Source organism: Canis aureus, chromosome 3, assembly GCF_053574225.1.
Source record: "Canis aureus isolate CA01 chromosome 3, VMU_Caureus_v.1.0, whole genome shotgun sequence".
NCBI classification, from domain to species: domain Eukaryota; kingdom Metazoa; phylum Chordata; class Mammalia; order Carnivora; family Canidae; genus Canis; species Canis aureus.
This window is the reverse complement of record NC_135613.1, coordinates 57,561,256-57,581,690: the sequence shown is the minus strand read 5'-3', so window position 1 is coordinate 57,581,690 and position 20,435 is coordinate 57,561,256. Positions and strand designations below refer to the sequence as shown.

Here is a 20,435-nt window from a genome sequence, read left to right as displayed (position 1 = left end):
AGCTCTCTGCATGGAGCCTGCTTCTCCCTCTGCCTGTGTCTCTGCCTCTCTCTCTCTCTGTCTCTATGAGTAAATAAATAAAATCTTTAAAAAAAAAAAACCAAATAAGTGGGCTATAGTTTTCTTTAAAAACAGTTAAGTCGGGGATCCCTGGGTGGCTGAGTGGTTCAGCGCCTGCTTTCAGCCCAGGGCGTAATCCTGGAGTCTCCGGATCAAGTCCCACATCGGGCTCCCCCCACATGGAGCCTGCTTCTCCCTCTGCCTGTGTCTCTGACTCTCTCTCTCCGTGTCTCTCATGAATAAATAAATTTAAAAAAACACACAAAAAAAACAGTTAAGTCTGATTTTTTATGATACAAGAACGATAGTTTTCAGGGAATGCTCAGGAATCACCAATCACAGATCTCACAAAGCATGTGTATCAGTCAGTACGGTGTGGACTGCAAGGAAGATGGCCCAACAACGAGGACTATTATGGCCTCACAAGACAACAAGCCTACAGGTAAACACTCCAGAATTCAGCAGGCTCCAAGACTCAGGAGCAGGGGCTGACTTTTCTTTGATTCTCTTAGCTGTACAATTCATGGTGCCAAGGCAGCTGCCACAGCTCTGGGCATCCATCACATCCCCCCACACGATAACATTTGAAGTTACAAAAGATCGGGGCAGTTCCTCCCAGATAGCTCTTTTAAGCAGAGAGGAAAGCTTTCCTAGAAGCCCCAGTGGCTTTCCCTGATGCATTATTGGCCTGGACTGGTTGGTGCACACGCCCAGCTGTGAGGGATGCTGGGGAGTGAACCACGGGCAATTTTCAGCCCGTTCTTGCTGGAGCTGGGCTTTGCCATGAAGGGAAAAGGGGGCAAGCGCTGCTGGATGGGTGACCTTGGGTCAGTTCACTTTCGGCAAATGACACTATTCATTATATGCTCTTGTTCCCGTTACCATGTTAGAGGCATTGGGGGTTCAGGGTTCCAGGGGTTCACCTTTTTTTAAAGATTTTATTTAATTATTCATGAGAGACGCACAGAGAAAGGCAGAGACACAGGCAGAGGGAGAAGCAGGCTTCCTGCAGGGAGCCTGATGTGGGACTTGATCCCCAGACCCTGGGGTCACGACCTGAACCTAAGGCAGACGCTCAACCACTGAGCCACCCAGGTGCCCCCAACCTAGGTACATTTAAAAAAAAATTTTATTTAGCATGAGAGAGAGAGAGTTGAGGGAGGGACAGAGGAAAAGAGAGAGAGAGAGAGAGAGAGAGAGAATCTCAAGTAGACTCTCTGTGAGCACAGAGTCCACCATGGGGCTCAATCCCAGGTCCCCAAGATCATGACCGGGGCCGATATGAAGAGTCTGACACTCAACTGACTGAGCCCCCCAGGCACCCTTCAACCTAAGATAATTTTACCTCCAAAGAAAAACTGCCAGAAAATGCTGAGTTATGCTTCAGGATATGCACACAGCAGTATTTAGGGGAAGGAATACGGGTGTTTGTGATTCACCCGAAATGCATCCAAAGGCAGGGTGGCTGGAGAGGCCGCAGGGGAGGCCTGAAATGAACGTGGACCTTCCTCCCACCACTCCAAGTGCAGACAGATCTGGGTCCACCCCACCTGCATCCCACCTGCTCACCCACTTCCTGGGAATCGGACATGGGGGAGTAGGTGCGTGTGGGTCAGAGACTGAGGCTGTGGCCCGACTCTCTCTCCAGGCAAAATAAGTCCGCCTACATGGTCAGCAAATGTCTCAGGCCCGCCACAATCCAAACCTCTCAACCAAGGACAACCATTCCTGACCTCGCCGTGTGGACCTCTCCAGAGCTACAGGGACCAGAGTCAGAGTGTGGCTCTGGGGGGTGGGAGGCCCGGCCATGCCGCCAGGGTGGAGGACTCTTGTTCGCCTCCCCAGGATGCAGTCTGCTCCTCCCAGCAGAAGCCCAGGATTTCCCTGTGGGCTCCTCTTCTTCCTCTTCTCTCAGGTGGTACCACATGTGTGGGATCTCACCCCACTCCCACATACACACACCCCCACCTCGGGGCTCGAGCTATGACCCAGCCTGGCCAACCAGAAGCTCTCACTTCCTCGGCCCGGTGACTGGTTGATGCTGGGAGGACCAGGGCAGGTGTTCACTTGCTGTCAGAGTGGACTTTCTAGAATACCAATTTGATTAGGTCAAGGCCCCGCTTAAAACTCTTCAGTGGGGTGCCTGGGTAGCTCGGCCTACTGGGCTTCTGGCTCTTGATTCCAGCGGGGTGGTGACCTCAGGGTCATGAGATGAGCCCTGCATAGGGCTCCAGGGTCAGCATGGAGTCTACTTGAGGTTCTCCCTCTCCCTCTGCCCCTCCTGCTCATGCTTTCTTTCTCTCTCTCTCAAATAAATGAATATATCTTTAAAAAATTTTTTAAAAAATCTTTCAGTGGCTCCCTTGTGCCTAGACAACCTCCAGACTCCTTAACATGCCATGCAAGACCCTGATAACCTGCTTCCCGCTGGCCTCATTTCAGCCTCCAGTCCTCCTACTTGCAGCACCCCCACCCCCCGACCCCTTCCCAGCATCAAAATGATGCCAAGGCTTTGCATATTCCTTCTTTCTGCTGGGACCATCTTTCTCCTGCTTCCCTACCTGACACGGTGACTCAACCCTTAGCACCCAGCTGCAGCCGCGCATTCTCGGGGAGGTGACCACCCCCCTCCACCGAGGCAGGCACACTCTTCCTCACCAGCCCTCTCACACTTCTCACAGTGCATAACTACCCCGCTCTCCGCAGTTTACACAGCTTTCGTTCCCAGCACAGGCCAGGCCCCTCCAGGATGAGGGTTACATCTTCAGACGAATCTCGATTCCAGTTCGCCCAGGACGGTTTTGGCTTTTGTGGGATGTCCCCGTGGGATGAATGGTGCCCTCTCCACTCTCCACGGCGTCCTGGTTTGGATGATGACTTATATGTTCACCGTACTTAAGCAGCATCTGCAAAGGTAGTTTTCCCGGGAATGCGCGAATAAGAGATCCTTCCTAGGGCTCATTTCTTCTACCAATTAAAGAGCTGAAGTAGATGACCTCTGACTTCTCCACTGCTCACACTGAATCAAGTAAATCAGGAATCTGAAAGGCTAAATCCAGCAGTTCTGATTCAGCGCTCCCTGGAAAAGGACCCTCTACATAGAATCAGAGAATTCTGCATTGCAACAACCTATTCACGCTTGCATCAGCACCCAAGAAACCTGGGGGCACCTGGGGGGCTCAGTGGTTGAGCATCCGCCTTCATCTCAGGGTCCTGGGATCAAGTCCTGTATCAGGCTCCCTGCAGGGAGGCTGCTTCTCCCTCTGCCTGTGTCTCTGCTTCTCTCTCTCTCTCTCTCTCTCTCTCTGTGTGTTTCCCATGAATAAATCAGTAAAATCTTAAATTAAAAAAAAAAAAAGAAACCATTACCTGCTATGACCCCATAAATATGTTAGATCCTCCTCAAGACATTTCCCGCAGTGACCCCACCAGTGGCTGCATGTGCTCCCAACAGAAGAAAACCAATTTTTGTGTGTTCTCAAGATGCATGTGGCATCAGTGGCATCGTTAGGGCCCAGACATGCGTCCTGAGCTGTCAGGTGTTCCCATTCCTCACCTGTACCTTCCGCCCTCCCCAAGGGCACGTGCACCTCTGCCAATGCCACATGGGGAACCAAGCCGCCCCTAGGTCAAGGCCGGGAGGCCAGAAGCCCTCCACCACTGATACACAGGCAGCAAGTGGCAGCGGCCACATTTCATGTTGGTAGAGCAAGGTGTGCCAGTTACTCTGTGCAAAACCATGGTAAGGAGCACACGATGGATACTGTGCCATCTCGATCCTCCAACTGTAAGACTCAGTGTCTTTACCCACACCTTACTGCCAAAATTCAGTGCAGTTAGTGTTAGATCAGCCACAGTTGAAGAATTTAAATATTCCACAATCGGGAAATAATACTAAATTGCTTAAAATACCCTTGGTCACTTATTAAGTGATCCTTACACTAATAGCCCGTGAATTTTTTTTTAAAATTCGATGCCTTGGCCTTTTATTTTATTTTATTTTTTTACAATTGGGTATCAGTGGAACATGGCTTTGGTTTTAATAAAAGTTGCAGAGGGGCACCTTAGTGGCTCAGTTGGTTAAGTGCATGCCTTCAGCTGGGGTAGTGGCCTCCAGGTCCTGGGATCGAGCCCCAAGTCAGGGCTCCCTGTTTGGCAGGAAATTTGCTTCTCTCTATCTCTCCCTCGGCCCCTCCTCACCGCTCATTCTCTCTCTTGCAAATAAGTAAACAAAACCTTTTTTTAAAAAACTTGTAGGAGGTGGCATTTACCAGAAATGAAATTTCCCTAATGGTTAAAAAAAGAAAAAAAAGCTTATTTGCATAACTTGTACACTTCTACCTCCCATGAGACACCAAACAAAAATAAATTTTCCAATACATTTCATGTTAGATCTCTACAATGCAAATCTCAGTGACCCAAGACAAACTTCCTCTGAGGACATTAAAAATAAATAGTACCTTGCCTTTCCCGCTATTGCTTAGAAAAGATACTCAATCGACATCTCATAGATCAAATCTCTGGTGTCCAAAGTGAAAAAAAAACATCTCTGGTGTCTCACTAACCTAGTTTAAAATAATTCCACAGTGATACCTGGGGGGCTCAGTGGTTGAGCATCTGCCTTCAGCTCAAGGCGTGACCCCAAGGTCCTGGGATCGAGTCCCTAATCGGGCTCCCCATAGGGAGCCTGCTTCTCCCTCTGCCTTAGTCTCTGCCTCTCTCTCTGTGTCTTTGGCTTGATAAATAAATAAAATCTTTTTAAAAATTAGGAAACATCTTCATATCTGCTTCTGCAGTGAACCCAACATTGACATCATGTTACTACGCCAGGATCTGCCCATCCATAGGGAACCACGGGATCCACAGGTGCTGCACTACCGCTGCTTTGCTCATCACTGTATTTTCACTGACTTAGAAAGCGTGGGCACATGGTGGGCATTCAATAAATATTTGTGGAAGTGAGAGAGGCAGTGAGGGAGAAAGGGCGGAAGTATAAATAGTGTCCTGAAACTCGCTTTAAAATGTAACTTGGAAAAAAAAAAAATGTAACTTGGTTTTATAGCCTTTTTTTTTTCTCACAAGGTAGACTTTTAGGTCACAGGTGGGAAGGGCCAAGAGTCATGTGATTCTCGATATCTGGTAAGTTTATTTTCTATCGTCTGAAAAGAAAAGATTTAAGACATTTTGAGCTATTAAGTCACTGCTGGCAACAAACCAGTGCCACCTAGTGGTCCACACAATTCTGGGCGAAATGGCCTCTGCTGTGAAGACAAAAATAACTGAATGTTTTGCCCGTGTTTGATTTGGGGGTTATTCAGAGAACTGAATCACTTACTAAAAGACCTTTCTAGAAGCAACATAACCATTGTTACCACTGTGATCTGATGTACATGAGAGGGTTTTCTGTGATCTGATGTACATGAGACAGTTTTGGTAAATTTGTTAACATTTCTCAGAGCAAGCGGTAAAACCAATGATTAAAACAAAGTAATAGAGATCCCTGGGTGGCGCAGCAGTTTGGCGCCTGCCTTTGGCCCAGGGCACGATCCTAGAGACCCGGGATCGAATCCCACATCGGGCTCCCTGCATGGAGCCCGCTTCTCCCTCTGCCTGTGTCTCTGCCTCTCTCTCTCTCTCTCTCTGTGACTATCATGAATAAATAAATAAAATCTTTAAAAAAAAAAAAAGTAATAGGAGCAGCCCAGGCGGCTCAGCGGGTTAGTGCCACCTTCAGACCAGGGCCTGATCCTGGAGACCCGGGATTGAGTCCCAAGTCAGGCTCCCTGCATGGACGCTGCTTCTCCCTCTGCCTGTGTCTCTGCCTCCCTTTCTTTTTGTGTCTCTCATGAGTAAATAAATAAATAAATAACATCTTAAAAAAAATAAAACAAAGTAATAGATCATATTTTTCGTTTAAAGATCATTTTAGGGACTCCTGGGTGGCTCAGTGGTTGAGCATCTGCCTTCGACTCAGATCATGACCCTGGGGTTCTGAGATTGAGTCCTGCACTGGGCTCCCCGCAGGAAGCTGCCTGCTTCTCCCTCTGCCTGTGTCTCTGCCTCCCTCTGTGTCTCTCATGAATAAATAACATCTTTTTAAAAAAAATCTCTTTCTTTCTCTCCTCTTTCCCTGACCTTGCCTGGTCTCTGATTTACATAGCGAGAGATTTTTAAAACTGCATGCAGTATGGGGCACCTGCGTGGCTTAGTCAGTGAGGCGTCTGCCTTCAGCTCAGATCCTGATCCCGGGGTCCTGGGATCGAGTCCTGCATGAGGCTCCCTGCTCAGCAGAGAATCTGCTTCTCCCTCTGCCTCTGTGTGCACTCTCTCTCTCAAATAAATAAATAAGATCTTAAAAAAAAAAAAACTGCATGCAGAAAAAGACAGGTGTGCATTGGAATTGCTCAATAAATGTTTGCTGCAGGGATCCCTGGGTGGCGTAGCGGTTTAGCGCCTGCCTTTGGCCCAGGGCGCGATCCTGGAGATCCAGGATCGAATCCCACATCGGGCTCCTGGTGCATGGAGCCTGCTTCTCCCTCTGCCTGTGTCTCTGCCTCTCTCTCTCTCACTGTGTGCCTATCCTAAGTAAATAAAAATTAAAAAAAAAGAAACAAATAAATGTTTGCTGCTGATACACATACAGGAGCCCAGTAAGTCTTGTGGAAGGGAAGGAGAGAGGATGGGGTGCCTCCCACCTCTATGATCCTAGAACATTAGAAGCCACAGTGAATCATGAAGATTTCAAAGGCCACCTAAAACCACTGCAGTAACAATGAAAATATTCGAGTGTCCTGAGCCTTCATCAGTAAGGAAACACTCCTGCCCTAAAGATGACTGTTGGGGTGGGGATGTCCTTGTTTTTTTAGATATTCATAATCTTTTTTTTTAAGGTTATATTTATTTATTCCTGAGAGACACAGAGAGAGGCAGAGACACAGGCAAAGGGAGAAGCAGGCTCCCTGCAGGGAGCCCAATGTGGGACTCGATCCCAGGACCCTGGGGTCATGCCCTGAGCCGAAGGCAGACGCTCAACCTCTGAGCCACCTGGGCATCCCCTAGATATTCATTATCTAAATCTCCACAATTATGAGTCTGGGTAGAAAAATTTCATCAAAATGTGAAAATCGTTAACCATCAACTAGCTTCCATTTAGTCTCCTTGCGAAAACTCCTTCCCACTTAACAATCACTCAGGTCTACCTCCACCTGTCACGCTGACAGCTTGTCTCTCAGGGGATGTATGATGAAGTAAAAATACTGTCAACGACAATTTATCACAAATTAAAGTGCCGCCTCTTCTGACAGAAGAAGAAATCCATCACCAAGTAGGTAAAAGTGATGGGAAAATGGCCTTAATCGTAAGTGAAGCTGTTGATGGACAGATGAGAATATGATGGAGCAAATGATGCTTCCGTTTGGAAGCATCTTTTATCACATAATCAGTTACTCCCAAATTTACTGGCTGAAAACAGCAATCACTTCGCTAGCCCCTTCACGTCTACAGTCAGGAATTCGCAGGGAGCTGGGCTGGGCAGTGCTGGCTCGGTCTCAGAGTCTCAGGATTTCAGGTGGCCGCAGTGGGATACAGGCCCCCCTCCTCACACCCAGGTACTCCGCCCAGGTTAACCCCTGACAGGTGTCTGATGCCCTTGGGATAAAGCCAAAGAGCATGCACGCGCTCCACGCCGTCACCCACGCTGGCCCAGGGTGGACATCGGCCACTTTCCCTGTCCCAACAACTGTCTCAGTTTTCGGGAACCCAACACCTGCCTTGTCGTGTCATCACCTGAGAGGCCTCCTAGCAATGTGGCTCCCTTCCCCATCCCCGCGGGAATCCAAGCCCCCCCATCAGAGCACCTCCTCCGTGGGATACAGGGATTGCTGGCGGCTGGACGTGTGACCCACACGGAGCCAATCAGCATCCTTTTCTGTGTAATTGCCACACACATTCTCCCACAAGCCTGAGAACTCAAATCTACCTCCGCCGAGAAAGACTGTATGAAACCAACACAGAGACAACCAAAATGAAGAGCTGGAGAGAAAGAAGTCTTTATGGCTGGTTTAAACTCCTGAATTCTGGCCTTCCCGGAAGTCAGTCTACCCCTGGACTCACTGTGTGTCCCAATGAGGTGTCTGTCCTCATCGGATGGGGGCCCCCAAATGTGGGGCGACCATCCTGTGGAGCTGGTGGTGCAGGAGGTCACAAGAACTCACCGGAGGCAGAAGAAAGGAGATAGTTTACTGAATACACTGCGAGGGAGCAGGTGCAGAACAGCAGAGGAGAGGCTGCCTGCCAGGAGGCGGCAGGCAGGGGCCGGTTTGAAAGGGAGAAGATGAGGAGTTCTGGGGACAAATGGAATTTCCTTTTTTGGTAACTGTGCCTGGTTGTAAGGAGCCCATTGGCCAGTTAGGGCTTATGGCCATTTTGAGGTGGGTCCTTTGACAGACAAGCCTGTGTTCAGCCAGGGGGTCACTGCGGGACCCTTTCTGGGTTCCATGGTTCAAGCCTGTTTGCCTAAACAGGCAAAGCCTCTACATTCCCTCCTACTGGTCGTTGATAACAAATTATCTGCAGTGGCTTCTTCCTGCTGAATGTGGGGTGTAGAGATGTCCCTCCTGAGCTTCTCAGTCCATGGGGGGGTGGTCCTGTGCAGTCATAGATCAGAGCATGGTATTACATTAACACACCACTAGGCCATTTGGGTGAAATTCCTTGGTGGTCAGGTCTATGGGTTTGGGGAGGGGACCCTCCTGGTATGGGCTGCAATCCCTGTTGAATCATCATTCGTATATGGAATTGCTGGATTCTAGAAGAGATAAGTTGCTTTTTATTATTTTATTTATTAGAGAGAGAGAGAATTCGTGCACAAGCAGGGAGAGTAGCAGGGAGAGGGAGAAGCAGGCTCTCTGCTGAGCAGGGAGCCCAACCCGGGACTTGATCCCAGGATCCTGAGCTCATGACCTAAGCCTAACGCAGATGCTTTACCTACTGAGCCACCCAGGTACCCATAGAAGAGACAAGTTAAACAAAGAGATTAAAGAAAAGGGACCCCTGACCTCAGGGGTCCTAAGAAGGGAAGAAGCCAAGAGAGCCATGAGCAGGTTTCTTTGCAGGAAATCCATCCTTGTGTTGCATGGTCTGGAAGGAGGAAGCCCAAAGCTTACTACGAGAAAGACAAACCTTGTCCCCCGAAGGGGTGATGATCGTATCATGACAGCAGGACATTGTGGGGGGCAGGGGTGCCAGGGTGTGGGGACAGCTCCTGGTAAGGTATGATTTCTGACCAAGTACATTCAGAGAGGTCACCCTGAAGGAAAAGTTCAAGAACGAAGCCTAGGAGAAATCATGTTTCGGGAGGAAAATATTCAGGGAGTTTTTTTTTTTTCTTTTTTTAATTTATCTATGATAGTCACACACACAGAGAGGAAGAGGCAGAGACACAGGCAGAGAGAGAAGCAGGCTCCATGCACTGGGAGCCCGACATGGGATTCGATCTCAGGTCTCCAGGATCGCGCCCTGGGCCAAAGGCAGGCGCCAAACCGCTGCGCCACCCAGGGATCCCTTCACGGAGTTTTTCTAAGATAAAACAGAATAATGGAATGTGAGAGAGTAGGGACAGGGACGGGCTGGATGCGTGGTCCCCTAGGCCCCTGGATGTGCATCACCCAAGTGTCATTTGAAGAACAGGTGTACATCTCCAACAGGCTAGCAACTGTGGCTTGGTGGAGGGCTCCTCATCTGCAGTCAGGGAGTTCTTGATTCTGGAAAGATGGCTCCAAAGGGACAAGCCGTGAAGTTTTACACCGCTGTTGGAGGGGTCAAGAGAACTTAGTATGGCCTGACCCAGACAGCTTCAAGTGGCTTTTTGTCCTGCAAAGAGTCTTGAGGTCTATGCAATCCCCAGATGTAAGCTCTGGATGTAGGTTACCTGAGAAACACGGGTCAGGTTCTGGATCGTACTGGTTTTAGTGGCCGTTAATGGTGGAGACGATTCACCCTAGGGAGAGGACATTGACAGATGACAAAATCTTCTACTCTGAGAGGTGAACCAATCATTACAGGGAAGGGAGGGATTGGCTTAAACTGTCAATGTGAATATTCATGTTAGTTAGAAGCCCTGTCCCATTTTAATGGAAATCTGGAGTCCATACACAACACTCTTGTTTTTAGAAAGCATAGGTTCCTCTGTGAGCTGCAGTCAGGATATTAAGGGCCATTCGGTTTTGGAGGGCCACCTTTTGAATTTGTGGGTGACCTCGAGATGGGTTTTATTAAAGGTGGTTGTCATGTACTTGGCTAAAACTTCTAGTTGCTATTTTATGTCAACAGAGGTGGCTTCTAGGACAAACACAGCAAAGGGATGAAACCATCAGGAAGTTTCTTTGGGGCACCTGGTGGCTCAGTGGGTTAAGTGTCTGCCTTCAGCTCAGGTCATGATCCTGGGGTCCTGGTATCGAGCCCTATGTCAGGCTCCCTGCTCAGCAGGAGAGCCTGCTTCCCCAACTCTGCCTGTCCCGCGGCTCCCCTCCATGCTCTCTCACTTTCTCTCTCAAATAAATAAATAAACCTTAAAAAAAAAAAAAGCCCTCTTTGTTTCATGTTTAGCCATAACAATATCCTAATTACAAGGACTCGCTGGCAAGTGGGAGAAGACTTTTCTTTTTTCTCTTTTTTTTTTTTTTAATTTTTTTGGAGAAGACTTTTCTAGGGAGCTATGGGCATCCCCAGGTGCATCAGTCAATCCAATCACGAAGACAGTGGGGTTACCCTTATTTCCACAAGTCCATAGTTAACTCCATAGAGCACGGTGCACTCTGGCTTGTAAGGAGTGATTTTGTCATCCCAGCCATACAGAATTGGTCAAGGTGCTAGCTGAATTGTACAGATTGTTGGAGAATCCATCCCATTTTCTAGCTGTTCAAATAATCATATCCCCATGGGGTCCTGTTATCTCCACAGAATAACAAGCATGAAGATAGTCTATACACAAGCTCCTGCGGCAACTTCTCTGAAGTTGACCTCAAGTTGTTGAGCTTTGGCAAACAACAAGCATTTGAAGACCATGAGAACTAGAATTTAATATCTGCAAAGGTGTGTTACTGAAACATAATTTTTCTCTCTAAAATTATGGGATCCCTGGGTGGCGCAGCGGTTTGGCGCCTGCCTTTGGCCCAGGGCACGATCCTAGAGACCCGGGATCGAATCCCACGTCGGGCTCCCGGTGCATGGAGCATGCTTCTCCCTCTGCCTACGTCTCTGCCTCTCTCTCTCTCTCTCTCTCTCTCTGTGTGTGTGTGTGACTATCATAAATAAATAAAAATTTAAAAAAAATTTAAAAAATAAAATAAAATAAATAAAATTAAACCATTATTGGAGGCGCCTGGGTGGTTCAGTTGGTTGGGTATCTGCCTTCAGCTCAGGTCATGATCCCAGGGACCCAGGATGGAACCTGATATCAGGTTCCCTGTCTACTTCTCCCTCTGCTCGTGCTCTCTCTCAAATAAGTAAAGTCTTTGGGACTAAAATCTACCATTATTTTCAGAGATAACCAAATCAAGACTAATTTGTCCAAAAAACAAGTACAATTTTAATAAACTTGGCCTAATTATTTGCATAGGCTAAGCAAGAACAGTGATTGCCTGTATAGATATTTTATTTTTATTTTATTTTTATTTTTTTTTTGTATAGATCTTTTAGAATCTCCTTTGCCGGAACATTCATTCATTCATTCATTCATTCATTTATTTATGATAGTCACAGAAAGAGAGAGAGAGAGAGAGAGAGAGGCAGAGACACAGGCAGAGGGAGAAGCAGGCTCCATGCACCGGGAGCCCAACGTGGGACTCGATCCCAGGTCTCCAGGATCGCGCCCTGGGCCAAAGGCAGGCGCTAAACCGCTGCGCCACCCAGGGATCCCCTTTGCCGGAACTTTTTTTTTTTTTTTTTTTAGATTTTCTTTATTTATTCATGAGAGACAGAGAGAGACAGAGAGAGAGAGAGAGAGGCAGAGACATAGGCAGGGGGAGAAGCAGGCTCCACGCAGGGAGCCTGACGTGGGACTCGATCCTGGGTCTCCAGGATCAGGCCTTGGGCTGACAGCAGCGCTAAACCGCTGAGCCAGCCAGGCTGCCCTGCCGGAACTTTTTATGAGGAATCTTGATCAAACTCTTAGTAGCCTCTCTAGGCCAGAAATCAAGCCAAGTACTTGCCATCAGACATGATGCCAGCAGTACAGTACCTATAGATCTGGGTGAATTCCTCTTCCCAAGGTCCTCAAAATAACCTGAGGCTCCTCCACCTGCCAGGAAGTGACATCCTTTACTCACCTGGTGAGGCTGCTGGGAATTCTGTAACCAGGTATCAGGCCAACATTTTCAAGGGGCTTTATTGGCTTCATGTTTCATAAAGTCAACCTTACTTCCTAAAAGCTGTCTGGTCATATCTTAGTCTGTGCATGTCTCTCTCAAACAGGATATTTCAGTGAAAGCCTTGGAAAAATAATCAATATTTCCAAGGTTGTCCTGTTTATAAGACCAGATTCTTAGCAAACTTAGGCAAATGACAACTGCTAGGAAAGAACACCCCCCACCCCCACCCCGGAGACTTTGTGAATTTCAGAGTGTTCAGGTAAAGAGAAAAGTAAAATGCTTCAATTTGTTCATGAAATTAATACTTTATCACATTTTTGTAAGTCATAGCTATCTTAAGAGAAAGTTTTCTTAATCTGAAAGAGCAAATACTATTAGAGAGCCACCAAAATTTCAAGCAAGAGTCACAAAAACATAATCATCTTCCTCAATTTATTTAGTCCCATGTTACTAATTCTTAATCAGTTTGAATGCAATCTTTTAGTTAGTTCTGGAAATTCTTATCTATCTTAATTTTAATGGGTTTTTTAAAATATTAGTTTATTTATTTGAGACAGCGAGCACAAGAGAGCATGCAGAGGGGCAGAGGGAGAGAGAATCCCAAGCAGACTCCATGCTGAGCAGGGAACCCAACGTGGGCTCGATCCCAGAACCCCGGGAACATGAGCTGACCTGAAGGCAGATGCCCAACAAACCAAGCCACCAAACCTTAGAAAGTTTTAAAGCACATGCCTATGTAGGATTATAGCTCATGAAGGACAAAACAGAAACTTTGGGTTTCCTGGGCAAAGAGGAGAGAAAACAACTTTGTTTACAATCAAGAGCAGACCAATCATCCAAGAAAACTGTCTTTTGAACAGAGAGAAAGCAGAATTTCAATTATACACCAGTGTACTTTTAAAATCAGCTCATTTTCAACCTTAGTCCATCTCCACCACATGTAAAATTCTTTTCCAAACACTTCGCTTCACGAACCTTCTACAAACTTTCTTCTGTAGTCTGATTTTGTCCCAAGCCATTACTCTGCAAACAACCTATCTCCTTTAGGACAAAATTACCTTCTTTTACCTTCAACAAAAACATATTCCCATTCCTCATACTTTTCTTACACATGCAGAGTTGCTTCCCTTATTCTTGTCAAAGTTAATTACATTCAGGAGAATTTTAACTTTTAGAAACCTTAGTCTCCCGTGGAAATGAAGTAGTAACCAACTGTGAGTCATTACGGCAGCACTCTTTAGATGGTACATTTATAAATCAATTAAGCCCAAAGCATGTTTTCCAATACTGACATATCCTTTTTCTCTGCAACAGGAAGCCAAAAGCACAAACCTGCGATCACTAATCGATGCTTCAGCACTCCATCCTATTTGAAAAAGACCTAAGTGTCCAACAAATTCAGTCCCAATTTTTCACTCAAGCAAGCTTTCAAGTTTCAGGTTGCCAAAGGCTCTAAAGGCTATCTTTTTTTTTTAAGATTTTTAAAATTTATTCATGATAGACACAGAGAGAGAGAGAAAGAAAGAGAGGCAGAGACACAGGCAGAGGGAGAAGCAGGCTCCATGCCGGAGCCCGACGCGGGACTCCAGGATCACGCCCCGGGCCAAAGGCAGGCGCTAAACCGCTGAGCCACCCAGGGATCCCCTCTGAAGGCTCTCTTAACGATGACCCATGAGAATACTGAGAAAGACAAGATTCACCGTCATTTTAAGTCCCCTTTTTTGCTGACAAATTGTAACAGAGATCATGAGCTTAACTAACCGTCAGTAAACCTTGGTAGAATAAAATGTCTCATACTTAATGCTGATAACTCTAAAGATGGGTCTTAATTAAACCCAAATTATGTTTCACCTGGGTCCGCTTAAAATGCAATCAATTTGTTCCCCATTGTGAGTTTTCACCTGGGGCCCTGGTGGGGCAATCTGATGTGGGTGGTGCAAGTCCCAGGGGATGTTCTTCGCCCTTGACTGTGATGGGAGGAGCAGCTGCCAATGGTGCTGGAAGCCCCAAGGATGCTCTAGGAGCCATGGATGCAGGTGGCATCCATGGTGGTGCAGACAGAGTGGGGGAGAGGCAGATGCTCAACCGCTGAGCCACCCAGGTGCCCCAAGGATGCCTGGTTTTAAACCTCATCAGCTCCAACAGAGGAGCAGACACCGTGTTTTCCCGCCAACAAGAGGGAATAAAACAGCGCAGGTTGGGCCGACATAGACAGGGGACTTCCCCCAAACAAAAGGAGTTTCAGCAGCTACTCGGGAATGTTCCTTTAAGCTCCAGGCCCAAGGTAGACTAACCACAGTGGCCCCAATGATCACAGTCATGAATTAGGGAAACGAATGAGGGGGGAGCCCCTGCATCTATTAGGACGAGGAACAGCGAGCCAGCCAGTGTCCAGTATGTAAGGAGGGGGGTGCGTATTTAGCCTGGTTGGCAGCCACACATATTCTGCAAGGGGCTCCTGAGTCAGGGTCCTGATTGACGACCAGGACTGCAATGAGACACCTATGGGGCTGCCGACCATGGGGAGGTGTTTCAGCGAAAGTCCAGCCGGAGGACAGCGTGAAAAGACAGCCGGACCCAATAAAGGATCAGACCTATACAAGGCGACAGACCGTTGGGGCGTCGGCGTCCCATCCCCCAGAGGGATCATGTGATTCAAGGCGACTGACTCGTAGGGTGTCCCACAGCACTAGGGGGTCCCACAAGAAGAGGGCAGTGGCAAATGGCCTGGCGCTTCCCGTGGGGGCATCCCCTGGCAGCAGTGACGGCTAGACCCCCATGAGGCCCCACCGGGTGGGAAAGAGGAGGGGGACTCACCCCTCAACCACGGGGGATCGTGTTCGCCTGCAGACCAAGGTGGTGGCTGGAGCCAGTTGCGGGGTACTCTGGGAGCAGACCTTCTGTTGGAGTCAGAAAGCACAGGGCAGGGGCCCTTCGTGCTCTGGGGTGCAGTTAATCTGACCTGTTCACCCTCAGACCACACTGGGGGGTCCTTGGCCTTTCTGTCCTTTGGAGGGCACTAGGGTTAGCCTCCTGAAGGGCTGAGAAGAGCAAGGTCCCTCTGAAGTGAAAAGGGGACATCCCTCACCCTCCTGGACCAGGGCAGTCTGGCTGGTTCCCCCAGGGCTTTGGGTCTTCACCCAAGAGTCACCGAGGCTGGAGGCCATCAGTCCCCCAGGGAGGATCAGAGCCGGTGCACAAGGGCAAGTCCCGAGAGACTCCCAGAGGACCCACAGAGAGCCCAGGACTGGCAAAGGCTCTGCATGTGGGGTTCCCCCAAATGTCAGGGGGCTGCAGTCTCCCTGTCTAGGCCACCAAATGTGGTACCTAAATGGGGTGTCTCTCCAAGGGATGGGGGCCCCCAAATGTGGGGCAACAATCGGATGGAAGCCAGTACTTTGGGCAGGGAATGAATTCCTGGGAAGCAGAACAAAGGAGAAAGAAGTTTACTGAATACACCTCAAGGGAGCAGGTGCAGGACAGCAGAGAGGCGGCTGCCTGCCAGGAGGTGATGGGGGTGGGGGCTGCTTTTATTTTCATTTTTAAAAAAGATTTTATTTATTTATTCATGAAAGACACACACACAGAGGCAGAGACACAGGCAGAGGGAGAAGCAGGCTCCCCGTGGGGAGCCCAATGTAGGACTCGATTCTACCACCCCAGGATCACGCCCTGAGCCGAAGGCAGATGCTCAACCACTCAGCTATCCAGGTGCCCCAGATCTTGGTTCTTAACACTGAAAAAAAACCCTTCAAAATCAAACCCCCCAGGACACCTGGGTGGCTCAGGGGTTGAGCGTCTGCCTTTGGCTCAGGGTATGATGCTGGAGACCCGGGATCAAGTCCCACATAGAGCTCCCTGCATGGAGCCTGCTTCTCCCTCTGCCTGTCTCTGCCTCTCTCTCTCTGTATCTCTCATGAATAAATAAATAAATCTTTTTAAAAAATCAAACCCCCCTTTATTTTGTTAACTTAAAAATAATGTAAGAAATATAAGAATATTTTCATGGTTACAATTTTTCTGGAAAAGAAAAAGGGGGAGGAGAGAGTAAACGGAGCAAGGACTGGTCCTACCAGACAGATTCTAACACACACTTAAAAGCTCCCAGTAACAGTTTATTATCAAAGAAGAAAGATGGAGATGACTGGAGCAAACCCCAAGTACATAACCAAATACACGTGTACGCTGAGTCAACATCAAAGACGGCACTTATAGGGATCCCTGGGTGGCGCAGCGGTTTGGCGCCTGCCTTTGGCCCAGGGCGCGATCCAAGAGACCCGGAATCGAATCCCACATCGGGCTCCCGGTGCATGGAGCCTGCTTCTCCCTCTGCCTGTGTCTCTGCCTCTCTCTCTCTCTCTCTGTGACTATCATGAATAAATAAATAAAATCTTAAAAAAAAAAAAAAAAGACGGCATTTATAACTAGCGAGGAGGGCGCCTGGGAAGCTCAGCAGTTGAGCCTCGGCCTTCCGCTCAGGGCGTGACCCCGGGTCCTGGAATCGAGTCCCGCATTGGGCTCCCCAAAAGGAGCCTACTTCTCCCTCTGCCTCTCTTTCATGAATAAATAAAATCTTTTAAAAATATATTAGTGAGGAAAGGGGAACGACCCATCCATCAAATGGGACTCAGGTTAACCAGCTTGCCAGCGTCATACTGCCCCTAAGCAGTAGGAGACTGAGCCCGTCAGCTTTCTGCGCGTCTGGCCTTCTCACTTCAGAACCTGCCCTTTTAAACGTTACTGGTGCCTGTCCTTGTGCACCTGTGTCCCAAGCCTCTGACAGGACAATACAAACAGAAGGCATCCACGAATGAGACCACGCAGGCTTGCGGGATCGGCGGGGTGGGGGACACGACTAAAAAGAATTGGAACAAAAATGTAAAACTGCTTGCTGGGGTCGCCCACCCGGACCCACGGGGCGAAGCCCAGCCGCCGGCAGCTCACAGATCCTGCAGGACCAGCAGGTGCACCACCCGGTGCCGCCCGAAGCCCCCCGGAGCGGAATCGCGCGAGTCCCAGCGGAGGCCGAGGGCCTGGCCCGAATCTGTGCAGAGACCCCACCCCCCCTCCAAAAGCGGACCTGGCCCGAGCCTGCGCAGAGGGGACCCACAGCTGGAGTTGGCCGAGTCTGCGCAGAGGGGACCCGCGAGCGGGCGCGAAGCGGCGAGGCGGGATCACCATAGTCTGCGCAGTGGAGGCCCCCGCCTCCCGCAGCGGGTCCGGCCGAGTCTGCGCAGAGCGGACACGGTGGCGGGGGGCGGGGCCGCGGCGGAGGGGAGACCGCTGGGTGCGTAGAGCCAGGGGTTCGGCGCCCGCCCCACGCCGGGAAGCAGGGTGCAGGGAAGACTCTCAGGGGCCGGCCAATAGGGAGAGGCTAGGGTCCCGAGGAAGGTGGGGAGGCCCCCACCCACGGCTCCCCGCGCGCACCGCCACGACCCTCAGCTGTCGCTCCCCCCCACCCCTGTGGGTTCCAGTTCCCTCCTAGGGGCCCGCGAGCTGCCTACCTCCAGCCCCTACCCCCCCACACACACCGGTGCAGACCACTCCTCTCTCTGCCCTGCTCTGTGCCTGGAGCCTTTGCAAAAACACTTGGAAAAAAAAAAAACACTTGGTTCCTGGGTTCGGGGGTTACCGAGGGCCGCGATGTGGGGGGCGGGGGGACACACGTGTTCTCACACTTGATTGAGATATTCCTGATATTCCTGCCCTTGGAGTTCAGAGGAGGGGGTAAGGCCTAGGCCAGTAGCGTCCTAGTAAATGTCTGCACATCCTTTTAGGAGTAGCTTCCAAAGCCCTTTCCTCTGAGAAGCCTTCCAGAGTTGCCTCCGAGCTCTCTTGTCTAGCTTGCGGGGCTAGTGCTCACTCACACTAACTTGTTTCACGCGTTTCCTCAGTGGGTGCATCTCTGGGTCCCTCTAGACATGGTTCTATCTTTGGCATCACCCAGCACATAAACATCAATGTGACTTTAACAGGATTGAAATGGTTAGAAGGTGCCAACACTCTAGGGAGGCCTGGAACCATGGGGAGTGTCACAGGCTGAAGAAATGATGGCCCCTGGGCTGGGTAGGGCTGCAGACGTGTTTCCCCCCATTGCTCACACAGTTCATTTTTATTTGAATCCGTGGCCAGCATTTTAAAATGTGGAAATGGCTTTCACATCTACCCACACAAGGTGTAGATGTAACTGTGTCTTGGAGGCTCAGACGTATCCTCACCGAGCCCACATGTCTACAGATGCACGTAGCAGGAATTAGAGGAGCTCTGCTTTCAGACTCCGCATCGAATTCCCAGATCCCCAGTTCCCACCAATCTCCACTGTCTGCCTGGCATGGAAGCAAAGTATCCCTTTGTCGTGTACCATCTAGCTTCCGTCACTTGTTCTGATGAAGTGCCTGGCCTCTGGCAGGCATGTGAGTCCTTGGTTCTCAGTGTAGGTGGTGGACAGCAGGTGCCTGGGTGTCTCAGGGGTTGAACATCTGCCTTTGGCTCAGGTCGTGATCCCCGGGTCCTGGGATGGACTCCTGCATCGGGCTCCTCACACGGGGGCCTGCTTCTCCCTCTGCCTGTGTTTCTGCCTCTCTGTGTGTTTCTCGTGAATAAATAAATTAAATATTTTTAAAAATAGATGGTCGAGAGCTGGAGGGACATAGGGAGCAGAAGAGTCAGGGGCAAAGGGACAGCATGGGGCGAGGCCTGGCACACAGGGAAGTTAGGGGAGACGCTGGAGCACAGGTTTGCTCTTAGGTGAACTGTACACTGGGGCTATTGGTACACATTGAATTGTGCCCCGCTCCCAAACTGTGTTCCTTCCGTATATTGAAGTCCTAACCCCAGTAGCTCAGAATGTGACCCTCTAGGAAGTAGGATCATTGTAGATATAATTAGTTAAGGGGAGGAAATCCTGGAGTAGAATGGGTCGCCGATTCAGTACGACTGGTGTCCCTGTAAGAATGGGGCCATGTAAAGAGACAAAAGCAGGGAGAAGCCATGTGGACAGGGAGGTCAAGCTTGTGGTCACGTGTTTACAAAGCAAGGGATATGAGGACTGCCCGCTGCCACCAGAGCCCACAGAGGGAAGCCACCTCCAAAACTGCGAGAGTGAATTTCTCTTGGAAGCCGCCCAATCCATGTACCTTGTTACAGCAGCCCTAGGGTACATGACACAGCTCTCAGGTCCAGAGAAGCTGTTATTTCCTTGAACAGATGACTTAAACCTCCACAGTGAGTTTTTTATCATTGTTGTCGGTGAAGGCAGGATTTGAGAAAAGTCCTCCATCCAACAGCATGGAGCCAGAAAACAGATTGATTAGATTTTCCAACAATGCATATGAGAGGTTCAAAGGTTCCAGATGAAGATGGGGATGGAGAGGGCCACAGGAGAAATCTTCAGGTTTCCCAGGTATGAATAGAGGGGGGTCTGAGATGATGAGGGCATTGCTGCAGGGCTGGGTAGGCACCGAATGCTGGGCCCCTAACGCACAGCCTTGACTCAGTGTGCCTGGGATGCTGCTTGAGAACTGGCATTTCTACTAAGCTCCTGGGTGTGACTGATGTATATGGTGTGTGTACCACATTTTAGGTGGCATATGCTCCTGTGGGTCTGGCCTAGAAACCTCTAGAACACAAGCCCCCACGAGGGCAGGGACTTTGTCTCGTGCACCAGGGTATTCCCACAGTCTAGAACGGTGCCTGAATGCCGTAGGATCGCAATTCAGTATGTGTTCCATGAAAACTGGTCAGAAATGGACGGTAAGAAAGGAAAATAGCTGTGAGATGATGAGTTCATCTTCATCCATCTGCTTCATGATCCAGCAGGACATGGGACTAGACATGTACTGTGATTACAGACTAAAGTGTGGGTGAGGAGCTGGAGTTCCAGATTCAGGATTCTGCCCAGATGAAGGTGATCACGGGAGCCAGAGGTGACGGAGTCACTGAGATGTCCCAGAAAGATGGACAAGGGGCTGAGCTTCCGTAACATTCCCAAAAAAAGAAGAAATACAA

The 20,435-nt window shown here is 49.3% G+C and overlaps 1 protein-coding gene across 16 annotated transcripts in view; it reads right to left on the bottom strand.

Moving 5' to 3' along the window:
- ZFP3 (ZFP3 zinc finger protein) overlaps positions 1–20,435 on the bottom strand; it is a 90,564-nt gene that overhangs the window by 51,498 nt on the left and 18,631 nt on the right. For 5 of the 16 annotated variants that reach the window (XM_077893075.1, XM_077893077.1, XM_077893079.1 and 2 more), the window contains one exon: positions 19,424–20,400. The exons of 7 other annotated variants lie outside the window; for them this stretch is intronic. The gene's annotated coding sequence lies outside the window, so the exon portion shown is untranslated. Of the gene's footprint in view, positions 1–77; positions 2,967–9,725; positions 10,058–19,423; positions 20,401–20,435 lie in introns of those variants that run through there. 4 more of the 16 variants (XM_077893091.1, XM_077893093.1, XM_077893094.1 and 1 more) reach the window with 3 other exon arrangements.